Genomic DNA, 9591 nt, shown 5'->3' on the forward strand with positions numbered 1-9591 from the left:
ACAGGCACTGCAGCAGTACACTGCTTTCCCCCGCCATCCCTCCTCTACCTCCAACTGCTCTTTTCCAACACTGTGCTCTCCATGTGGCCAAATAACGAGCCTTTGCATAATTTATAGAGATCTCAGCACAGTTCAGGAGTTAGCAAACACTTTCTTCTCCCAACACTCTCTCTCTCATGCGTACACATGCGTGTAGAGGTAAATGTACATGTGTGCGCAGCTGCCAAAGCCCGAGGTCAATATTGCATATCTTCCCTCGATTCCTCTCCACTGTTATTATTTAAATCCTTTCCCATGATAGCTGCCGTCCTGGCTAGTTTTATGTCAACCTAGAGTCATCTGAGAGGCGGGGAAACTCGACTGACAAAATGCCTCCATAAGATCGGGCTGTAGGCAAGCCTGTATGTAGATCAGTTTCTTAATTAGTGATTGAGGGGAATATTCCTGGTCTGGGGGTCCTGGACTCTATAATAAAGCAGGTGGAGCAAGCCATGGGGAGCAAGCCATGGCCTCTGTCTCAGCTCCTGCCTCAGCTCTGGCATCGTTTGAGTGCCTGTCCTTCCTGTGATGATGGACAGTGATGTGGAAGCATCAGCCAAATAAACCTTTTCCTCCCCAAGTTGCTTTGGTCGTGGTGTTTCATCATAGCTATGGTAACGAGAGCTAAACAGTGATTCCAGTTGACATGCCATGGTGGATGGGGGAAACCTCAGGGGGCCCCATGCTAGATGAAGAGCTACAGGCAATTAATAACCACTGAGAGGGAGAGTAGTCTTCCCCAGCGGTGAGGCCCCTATTTGGTTACTCAGTGTCAAGAGGTCAACATTAAAAGCACACATGTGAATAATACTAAATGGATTGAGCAGGTTATAGTTATACATTTATTCTTATATATACACACATATGTATAATAATAATAATAATAATAAAATAAAAAGAGGCATGAATTTGAGAGTGAGTAGGGGTATGTGGAAGGGGTTGGAGGAAGGAGAAGAAGGAAATGATGTAAATACAGTACACATATATGAAAAAGTTAAAAACAAAAATATTATTAGTAGTAGTGTATGTGTGTGTGTTGTGAGTGGCCCTTGTCACGGCACATGTGTGGAAATCAGATGACTTTGGGGACTGGCTATTCTCGTTTACCGTTAATGGATTCCAGGTCCCGAACTCAGATCATCAAGCTTTGCTGCAAGCACTTTTTACCCAATGACATCTCACCAGCCCGCCCACCTTTATTTTTTTGGGAGAGGGTCTCTCACTGAGCCTCAAGCTTATGGACTCAGCTAAGCTGGCTGGCCAAGGAGCTCCAGGAATCTGCCAGGCTCCATGCTCTGTCTCCCAAGACTGGGGTTCCAGGCACACAGCACCACACCCCACCTTTTACACAGGTCCTGAGGGTCTGAACTCAGTCATCCTGATATCAGATGTCTGCAGGCTTCTATCCTGACCCTTCTCTTGCCCCTTTAGATTAACTCATGAATTTTAGTGACTTCAGTGTTTTCTGTTTTTATACACACTACTTTCACACTTATTAATCTAATTTGACTCAACTCCAAAGCCATGCGGCCCTCCACACAGGACTCTCCACCTGTGCAATGGATCTCCTGGCCCTTTCCTGAAAGCATGATTCTCCTCTGACCTGTCCCACTCACTGAATGGTATTATCGTCTGCCTAATTGTTCAGCCAGAGACCTGCAGGTTATCTCTGGATACCCCCTCTCACCACCACACCCACTGCAACACCAAGTCTGCCTTTTCCAGCCATTAGCATAGTTCTGAAATCCATCCATCCACCTTCTCTTTCCCTCCATGACCACGCCACATCCACGCCACTGACACACCCTGAGAGCTTCCTCCTCATTCTCCCTGAGCCTGTTCCAGGCTTCTCTCCTTATAGTAGAGACAGTCTTGTGGTAAATAAATAATTATTAAATAATTTTAATTAAATAATTTTACATTACAGTTCAAAGCCCTTCAATCGATGGTGATTGAGTTCTGAAACTACTTCTAAGACCTAGAGGGCCAGTAACTGACTTCCAAGTGTTTCTCCAGAATAGTGTTGTTCTGTGGCCCCTTTCCCCTACATGTGCATCCCGATCACCCTTCTTCCACACACCCTTTCCTCTCCAGGTTCTGCTGTGCACACTACTCCTGTTGACTGAAGGTTCCTGGAGCTCATGGTGGGGGTCTGGGTGTGTGGGGGTGTGTGGCAATCCCAGGTGTCAGATCAATTGTCATTTCCTCAAGGAGGCCTACCCTGGCCTACTACTCTGTACCTGGCAATTTGTCCTTTTTCTTCAAGGAATTTGTCCCAGTGTCTACTGTATTTATGGGATTGTCTGTCTCCCAGCTCCAGGAGAGGAGAAATAACATCCACGCTGCTTTTTAAAGTTTCCTCACCATGAACAGTGCTTGGCCTTGAAAACACTAAAGGGGTAAAAAGAGGGAGGAAGGAAAAAAAGAAAAGGAATACGTTGCTTAACTGCTTATAGGAAAATGAGGTTTTATGCTGCTGTGAGCTTGCAATCCTGGAACCACATGCCATGTTTCCTGTTGAAATAATCACACACCCAACATGGCTGTGTTAACAAGCTCTAGCCCTGTGCTATGCGGGCCCCTGGTGTGTTCCTTCTAAGCTCTGAGTCCAACATATTCGCCTTTCCATTCCCCAGAAACTGATGTACAGACAGATTCCAACTCTCCTTCCATCAGAATCAATAGCCACGGTTTAAAATCCCAGTTAAGAAGTCTCCATGTGTTCTGAGTTCGAGTGAGTCATGTAATGCCCCAGAACCTGGAGGGACACCTTTCAGGGTGATTTAGTGCCTAACTCCGGCATTCTCTGCAGTTCTCCATATAGAATATCTACAGGCTTTTAGAAAAGACAAACAAGCATGTGAAAGGAATGGCAATCACATTTTGATGGAGATGTAGTAGAGGGATCTATTAAACACGTACACTGAGTTAGAAACTGGGGGAAAGGGCAAACCCACCACGGCTCCTCCTCACCGGACAGCCTGCTCAGGAAGAGAGAGGTAAAGGGCACCGCTACACACTCACCCCAATATTGCGTACTTGCTGGGGTGAGAAACCTCGGAGTTATCCTTGATTCATACTTGACATCATGGTTTCATTATCTGGGGCAAATCCCTGCCTTGACGTTGTTGCTATTTTATTCAGACAACCTCGAAATGAGGATGACTGACAGGTTTAAAAAGAAAATAACCATGGAGTGATGAGAAAATGATGGACATTTCATGTGGCTGTTTCCAGATTTCATCCAGTGTTTCCCAGACATTCTCCACACGGCCACCAGGCAGATCATTTTAAACCCTGAACAAGAGCATCTTACACTGTCACTTAAAAACCAGGCAGTGATTTCCCAGCAAAGTCTGTCACCTGCTCACTTGGAGGGCCCCACCTGCTGCGCCATGGTCTCCTCCCAGAAGTGCTCAATGCTCACTTGAGCCAAACGTGGGACTCACAGTTCCTCAAACGCACCAGGCTCCCTGGAGCCCACGCACAGCCTGCTGGCTGTCTGGAAGAAGCTGTTTCCCTTCCAGACACCTTCATTCCTGGTCTGACCTCCACACAAGCATCAGTTCCCGGGGAGAGGGAGGGCAGGGCGTGCTGCTGACTTCCAGTAACTGTCATCACAGACCCTGGTACCTCTCGGTCAGCGCACTCAGACAGCTGGCATCGCTGATTTCTGTTAAACCACAAGATTCAAAGTCAGGACTTTGTTGATACTGGTCACCTTTTTGTGTGTAGCCCTCAATAGAAATCAGCCCAGACTCTGTACCACAAGATCTTTTCTTTCTTTTTTCTTTTTCTTTTTCTTTTTCTTTTTTTTTTGTGTGTGTGTTTTGTTTTTTCTCTGTGTAGCCCTGGCTGTCCTGGAATTCACTCTACAGATCAGGCTGGCCTCGAACTCAGAGATCCACCTGCCTCTGCCATCCAAGTGCTGGGATTAAAGGTGTGTGCCACAACACTTGGTCTCACAAAATGTTTCAATGGGGAGAGAGAGATGAATAGACAATTCTTTAAGTATACAGTTCTGTTTACTGTACTCAAAACTGAATTCCAGCTGAAAACTCCTGTGAATTATTGCTGAGGTTGTTTTTGTTTTCTGATTGGTTGTGTTTCTGTTTTTACTTGCATGCAGATTTAGTTTAGTGGGATTGTGACTTGATATGCTGTGAGGGGGGAAGATAGCGAGGGACTAACGGTTCCAGCCACACAGAAACATCAAGCAAGAGACTCTGTAGGGTTAGTGTTGGGAGAGTCTGAGGACCAGGACTGGCCTTTCCTGCAGTGTGCCACTCTGGGGCCATGAAGAGCAGCAGATGTCAATGGGAAGATGAGGAGGGCAGGCATTCCTGCAGTCCGTTCCAGGGATCTAGTGTAGGATAAGTCGGAGGACTGGGCTGGAGTTTCCTGTGATGTGCAGCTCCGGGACAGTCCTGGAAACATAGACGTACAAAAAGAAGTCTCATTTACGAAGCACAACCCTGAATCTTTATGCACACATGGGATCCAGGGACTTGAAACCCAAAAGACAAAAACAGGCAAGCTAGGAAGCATTGACCCTGAGTTCAGCCGGACTCCTGAGCCAGTTCCGTGCATTATTATTTAACTCTCGGTGTGTGAGAGATCTCTGTCAGTCTCTAGTAAGTTCCTCTTTTTTTTGTTACCAGTTAGAGGTGGTTTCTGTTTCTAGCAACTCATAAGATTACATGATTACACGATTACAAATACAGAGACATGCCTCTGTGCAGGTGACAGCGGGGACCGGAAAGGTTAGAAGGGGGGTCATTCCACAAATTACAGAGGTGAGAAGGAGCCCGAGAGTCAGAGAACAAAGCTGAAAGAGAGAATCAGGGAGAGTGTCAGAAAGAGAGAGGGGCAGGCTGAAAGTGAAAGCCGAGAGAGAGAGAGAGAGAGAGAGAGAGAGAGAGAGAGAGAGAGAGAGAGCCCACTAAAGGAGGAGGTCTGTAGGAGAGGAGGGCAGACAGCCGGAAGCCTGGAGTACAGGAAAGATGTCAGGATTTGGGGACACTTAGCCAGGTTGGACACAGAAAAGTGAAGTGTCCAGGCTAAAGCCACTTCAAAGCCCAAACTAGGAAACAGAACAGGCTCAGGGGAACTGTTGACCAAGATTATCAAACATTTCATAGAAAAAGAAGGCAAGGTGAAAACGGCTTGATTCCTCTGAAGGACCTGTCAGCCCGCAGGGACTGTGGATGGAGTGCACGTCCTGAAGGGCTGGGATTTATTGCTCTCTGACCGGGGTTTTATAAGAGTTTCTTCTCTACTTTGGCTTACCCTAGCTTATGATGAGACTTACTGGGAAGCATGCTAAAGAACGAGAGAAGGAGGGGTACTCCTGGAGGAACCTTCACCTTGGGGGCCACACAGATCTTGTCTGAAGACTAAAGCGACAGTGCCTTTGTGGAATCCCAGCCCTGTGCAGATGGGAGGGTATAAGACTGCCAGATCAACCACACGACATTTCAGAAAGCTGTCTTACAAAATGTCAGATGACTCGTCCCCATCGTCAGAATGGGAGAAGTAGTGAGGTCAGCCAGCATGGAGAGAATGCGGGGTAAGAGAGAGGGGAGATGATGGGAAAGAAGAGAATACGTGGGTAGACAAACAGAGAAGGCAGGGATGTAGCCCAGTCAGTGCTTGCCCAGCATGCTAAGTCCTGGTTCAGTCCCCAGCACCATACAGTTCGGTCTGGTGGCACATGCCTGTAATCCTCCTAGTACTCAGAAGGGAAAAGGCAGGAAGATCAGGTGTTCAAAGGCAGCCTCAACCACATAAGTTCAAGAATAGCTTGGGATACATGAGACCCTGTTTCAAAAACAAATACATACATGCATGCATATACATACATACATACATACATACATATATATAGTGAATGTATACATACATTGATAACAGTAAAAGACAAAATTCACATAGGAACTGACAATGTGGTTGGCAAACAAGGATTTCTCATCCCAAATAGCTGTGTGTTTGGGAAGCCCCATATCTTGAAGACCCATTTTACTGACGTAGGGTAGGGTCTTCCTATATTTGGGGGTCCTAGCATTGTAATGACCAGGGATGAACACTGTGTTCTACAAAGCTCCCAGGAACCCCACATATCCTCAAGTAGAGAGCCGCTTTCTGTTCTAGGACTTTGGGAACAAAACATGTATTTTGGGGAACAAAACATGTATTGGATGATTCTGAGAGTTCTTCTCATTCATAAAGATAATTGGAGATGTGGTCAGGCACTCAAATATTTATGAAATACCAATATACCTTCTAAAGGAAGTGAATTAAAGACATCCTTCAATTGGCCAAAATATAATGAAGAACTGAAGCTTAAAAAGTCATGGAACAACAGGTGTGGTTCTTGTTTAAAATGTTAATATTGTTCTTAAAAAGTACATACATACATACATACATATATATATATATAAAATTGAATAAAATAATAAATCTCCATACTATGATAGCAATGACTAAAAAGGGATAGAATAGTGAAAGTGTTACACACACACATACATGAAAAAGGACACTGTCAGCAAAATGAAGTTATCTATACAAAACTCCAGGTTCAAAGTCTCACAGTTCTGAATGGATATTATCCTAGTACTTGGCTATACAACTAGGAGTAACCGTGTAATAAATGTTTCCTTCTATGATACCTGGAGGGAAAATGTATTTAATTTTCTGAATGAAATTTAATTTTGTTTGAAGAGCACCCACAGACTGTGGGGGTGTTCCTTTTTCACCTGTGGATCATATGAAAATTCATATCCAGGAGAGTGGAGGGCTCCAGGCACTGCACCCCTCAGACTGTTGCCATGACGACAAGCACAGTTTATTCCAAGGCCCCCTTCCTTCCACCAGCCTTGCTCCTTACGCGGAAGCAGCGGCTCCCACCCACGGCGGCGCTAATTCAGTTTCCCGGAGCCTCTGCATCTGGAGGCCAAAGTCCGGACCACGTGTGAATTTACCCCTCCTGGAACCCAAACACCAGTGGCAGGCCAGGCCCCCTCACTCTTTGAAGTTAGGACCATGTTAGTGGCCTTCATCCTTACAGCATAAGATCAGTGGAATTCTGTTCCTGAAAAAAAGTGTAGTAGATGATGGGAGACTGGACTCCCCTTTGTAAGAATTAGAGTGAGGTAAATTACAAATGAGCACGGGAAAGATCTCAGAAAATGAGCAAGGAATGATGGCTCCGTAAGTGACCAGCTGTCTTTTTCTTTGGGCCCATTTTATGATTCTGGGCTTGAACGTCAAAAATACTAGACCTTTCTTATAAAGAAGGAATCGTTTTGGAGAAAAAGAAACCAGTGGGACTTGGCAGTCATGTGGGGGAAATTAGAAACTTAAGTTGTGTTAAATTTAGCTGGTTTTCCCCATGGGACATCTGAGTTCAGGAACTATGCAAAGAAGGCTGGGACATTTGGCTGAAGGATTCTACAAGGCATAACACAAGTCATTCTGGTTTCATGATGCTGAAGAGAAAAATTCTAACTTGTTCTAAAAATTCGTACCAAGTCCTGCCATTCAGACAAACAGCTGAGCACCCCGCAGGCCAGCGTCTAGACTTTGAAACGGTGATGAGGCAAAGGGTGTGAAGCAAAAGAGCCAGCCTCAGAACCTCCAAGTGCAGGGTTAAGTTCTTCACAGTCCCTTAGCACTGAGGAGACAGCTCCTGCGGTCTGAATCCAGAGCCGAGGAGAGCTATGTCTGGAGAACAAAGAAAGGTAAGAAGAGCCAATATAAGGCTTACCAAAGCTAAAGTTCTGGCCAGAAGACCTCTTCTGCTCAGAGACAAAGCCTCATCCCTTCTGCCTTTCCAAAGAGGAAAAAAGCTGTCGACCTATAGTCCTACACTTATTTACAATGTCATTAGAATGAAGACAACTAGAGAGCAAAGAAGTCTTCATCCATGTGCAATACTGGAACAATTAGAGAAAATTTACATATGAGGGGAAGTGATCACATAAAAGCTGATCATGTGTGATCACGTGTGTCGCATGTTCAGTGATCTGCAAAGGTCAATGTGTTAAGGACTGGTCTACAGGGTCTTGCCGTTAGGAAGCGCTGGGAACCCTCAGGAGGTAGTGTATTCTGCCGTCTTTAGGTCACTGGGGGCATGCTCTCAAAATGGCTTGTGGAAAGCTGCTGGCTCTCTCTCACTTTGCTTCCTGGCTTGTGATGGAAGTGGATTGCGGACGCGCGGTTTGGCGCTCGCAGGAAAACTCGATTTTCCGTCTAGGTGGTGGGCACACGCGTGGGAGTCTAGCTGCCATGAGCCTCTGGGTGGACAAGTACCGGCCGTGCTCCCTTGCCCAGCTGGACTATCACAAGGAACAGGCGGCGCAGTTGCGCAACCTGGTGCAGTGTGGCGATTCCCTTCACCTTCTAGTTAGTATATGGTCCATCAAGTGCTGGAAAAAAGACAAGAATTGTGTGTATTCTGAGATAACTTTATGGTGCTGGGGTGGAAAAAATTGAGAATTGAGCATCAAACTATCACAACTCCATCTTTAAAAAACATTGAAATTAGCACTGTTGCCAGTGACTACCACCTTGAAGTTAATCCCAGCAATGAGGGAAAACAGCGACAGGGTTTATTTAATTCAGGAGCTGCTGCAGACAGTGGCACAGTCACAGCAGCCCGAAAGTAGCTCACAAAGAGCCTCAAAGTGGTATTATTGACAGAGGTGGGCAATCTCGCAAAGGATGCTCAGCATGCCGTGCAGAACCCTAGAGAAGTGCATATCCTCCTGCAGGCTGATCTTGTGCTGTAACTCCACGTCCACGCAGTAGGTGCCTGGCAGTTCGTGTGCCTGCTCCCAGCACTGAAGATATTTGCAGTGTATTATCCACTGTCTACATGGAGGGTCTGGCTCTTCCTTCGAAGCTGGCTCACATGCTGGCAGAAGTCCTGCAGAAACCTCAGGAAAGCCTTACTTACGGTGAAGCTTGCAGAGTACAGCAATACCCTTTCACTGAAGCCCAAGAAATCCCCGAGACAGACTGGGAGGCTTATCTGAGGGAGACTACAAATGCTACTGTCAATCAGCCGACTCCACAAAGGCTCCTTGAAGTCCGAGGCAGGCTCTACGAGCTTCTAACCCACCGTACTCCTCCTGAGATAATAATGAAGGGCCTGCTCTCAGAGCTCTTCCGTAACTGTGATGGGCAGCTGAAGGGGAAGCGTTGCAGATGGCAACCTAGTATGAACATCGACTGCAGCTGGGCAGCAAAGCCGTGGATCACTTGGAGGCATTTGTGGTCAAGTTTATGGCACTTTATAAGAAGTTCATGGACTGGAAGGCATGCTGTTCTGATGCAGCTAGCAGCTCCTCCAAGTACCTCAGAGGTCGCATTTATAGAGATTGATGCTGGGGCTGTGGGTATAATAAACTAGCTTTATTTACTAAAAAAAAAGAAAAAAATAGTGGATTGCTCTGGGTGTAATGTCTCATCATGATGTGTGATTCTCTAGACACCCAAAGCTGTAAGCTTGCTCAGTCTTAAACCAAAACACCCAGAATCCTAGGCCCAAAC

The 9591-nt window shown here is 46.0% G+C and overlaps 1 pseudogene; it reads left to right on the forward strand.

Annotated features, from left to right (window-relative positions):
* The first annotated feature begins 8321 nt into the window (after positions 1–8321).
* On the forward strand, positions 8322–9371 carry LOC118580448 (annotated as a pseudogene).
* Positions 9372–9591: the final 220 nt, after the last annotated feature.

This window comes from Onychomys torridus, chromosome 3, assembly GCF_903995425.1.
Source record: "Onychomys torridus chromosome 3, mOncTor1.1, whole genome shotgun sequence".
Taxonomy (NCBI): Eukaryota; Metazoa; Chordata; class Mammalia; order Rodentia; family Cricetidae; genus Onychomys; species Onychomys torridus.